General features: G+C 43.4%; 1 pseudogene; it reads left to right on the top strand.

Moving 5' to 3' along the window:
- Positions 1-881: 881 nt before the first annotated feature.
- Positions 882-2147, top strand: LOC113887886 (annotated as a pseudogene).
- The last annotated feature ends 574 nt before the right edge of the window (positions 2148-2721 follow it).

Here is a 2721-nt window from a genome sequence, read left to right as displayed (position 1 = left end):
ACTACCTTCTGTTCCACTGGTCTGTTTGTCTACTCCTGAGACAATACAGCCATCTCTTAATTACTACAATGCTGAAATAAAGGAACCAGACAGAAAATAACAACCGATCTATACTTCCATTTACTTTTAAAATTCAAAGCAGAATGCTTCACATTCTCTTCAGTGAGGCATAGAGAAGAGCAAGAGATGAAATCATAGAAATGCCAATTTGGGAGTGAGATGAAAGCCACTAGAAGATTTTCAAGTGACGTGACCTAGCTTATGTCTTCAAAGTATCACTCTGGAGCTTAACTGAGAATAAACCTTTGTGAGGCAAGAGTGGAAGCAGGAAGACAAACCAGGTGAGAGAAGATAGCAGATAAGACCAGAGTGGAAGCAGTAAATGTAGAGACATGTGGTCAGATTCCAGGTATATTATGAAGACCAGGCTGATCATACTTTCTGATGAATCCATTGTGAGGTATAAGATAGGAGAGGCATCAAAAGAAGAAGAGAGTTATCAAGAATGATGCATTAGTAAAAAAAAAAAAAAAAGAATGAAATAATGCCATTTGCAACAACATGGATGGACCTAGAGATTATTATACTAAGTGAAGTAAGATAAATATAAAGACAAAGGTAAATATCATATATCACTTATATGTGGAATCTAAGAAAATGATACAAATGAACTTATGTACAAAACAGTAACAGACTCATAGGCTTCAAAAACAAACTTATGGTTACCAAAGGGGAAGAGGAGGAGGGATGAATATGGAGCTTGGGAGTAACAGATACACACCACTACATATAAAATAGATAAACTACAAGGACCTAGTGTTTTAGCACCTGGAACTGTACTCAATATGTTATGATAACCTGCTTTTCCTGTGGGAGCCACCAGATTGAGAGGAGTGTGGCCTTCTCCTCTCCTCACCATGGTGTGTGCTCATCCACGGATATCAGTGTACTCCGAAAGGGAAGAGTCCTCTGGCAAAAAAGTCATTTTGCCTGCTGTGTTCAAGGCTCTCATTTGACCAGATATTGCTAACTTTGTCCACACTAACGTGTGCAAAAATAACAAACAGCCCTATGCTGTCTGTGAATTATCAGGTGATCAAATCAGTGCTGATTCTTGGGGTACTGGCAGATCTGTGGCTCAAATCCCCAGGGTTCGAGGTAGCAGGATTCACTGTTCTGGCTAGGGTGCTTTTGGAAACAGGTGTTGTGGGGATTGCATGTTTGTGCCAACCAAGACCTGGTGATGTTGGCACCTCAGAGTGAATACAGCACAGAAGTGATATGCCACTTGCTCTGCACTGGCTGCGAGTGCCTTATCAATGCTGGTCATGGCTAAAGGTTATCATCTAGAGGAAGCTCCCGAACTTTCTTTGGTGGTTGAAGGCTACAAGAAAACCATGGAGGCTGTTTTGTGTCTCAAGAGACTTAAGGTCTGAAATGATATAAAAAAGCTCTATGCCTCTCAGAGAATGAAAGCTGCCAAAGGTTAGATGAAAAACCATCACCATATCCAGCACACAGGACCTTCCATCACTGATAATGAGGATGGTGGTATCATCAAGGCCTTCAGAAATGTCCCTGGAGTTACTCTGCTTAATGCAAGCAAACTGACCATTTTGAAACTTGCTCCTGGTAGTCATGTGGGATGTTTCTGCATTTGGACAGGAAATGCTTTCTGCAAGTTAGATGAGCTGTGTGACACTTGACATAAAGCAGCCTCCCTCAAGAGTCACCACAACCTCCCCCATGCACAAGATGCTCAATATAGACCTTAGCAGGATCTTGAAAAGCCAGAAATCTAAAGAGCCCTCCAAACACCATGCAATAAGATTCATCACAGAGTCCTAAAGAAGAAGCCACTGAAAAACCTGACAATCATGTTGAAGCTAACTCCATATGCAAAAATCATGCCAAGAACCACAAAATTTGGATGAATAGGACAGCAGCAGCACTAGAAGCCAAATCAGATAAGAGGAGGGTTCGAGGCAAGAAGCTTGTAGTGGGAAACACAGGAAAGAAGGCTGTTGGCATTAAGGAGGGGAAGAAGACAGGTGGGTATAAAAGCTGCAAGGACCGAGAAACCAGAAGCTAAAAAGAAGCCCACAGGAAAGAAACCCACCATAGAGGAAAAGAAGGCTGCTGCATAAACTTCAATTTGTTTATCATGTAAAGGTCAAATCATTTTGGACAGCTGATTTTGAATAAAGATCTGATCAAAGAGGCAGTAAGAAAAAATATAATAACTTTAATGAAAAAGAATCTGAAAGAGAATATATATATGTATATATATGTATGTGTGTATAACTGAATCACTTTGCTGTACACTTGAAACTAACACTACAGGGGGCGGGCGGCGCGAGGGGCGCGCGGCGCGAGGGGCGCGCGGCGCGAGGGGCGCGCGGCGCGAGGGGCGCGCGGCGCGAGGGGCGCGCGGCGCGAGGGGCGCGCGGCGCGAGGGGCGCGCGGCGCGAGGGGCGCGCGGCGCGAGGGGCGCGCGGCGCGAGGGGCGGGCACCGAGCGCGTGAGTCACTCTGCTCCCCTGGGCTCGGAGAGGGACTTTGCCTCCCGCCTGTGAGAAAGAAAAAAAAAAAAAAAAAAAGAAACTAACACTACATTGTAAATGAACTCTACTTCAGTTTTTAAAAAAAATGATACATTAATTTTTTGGCTGAGCAATTGTAAGGATATATTATATATATACATATATATACTGTATATATC

The sequence above is a fragment of the Bos indicus x Bos taurus genome, chromosome X (genome assembly GCF_003369695.1).
Source record: "Bos indicus x Bos taurus breed Angus x Brahman F1 hybrid chromosome X, Bos_hybrid_MaternalHap_v2.0, whole genome shotgun sequence".
Classification (NCBI taxonomy): domain Eukaryota; kingdom Metazoa; phylum Chordata; class Mammalia; order Artiodactyla; family Bovidae; genus Bos; species Bos indicus x Bos taurus.
This window is presented reverse-complemented; position numbering and strand designations above follow the sequence as displayed.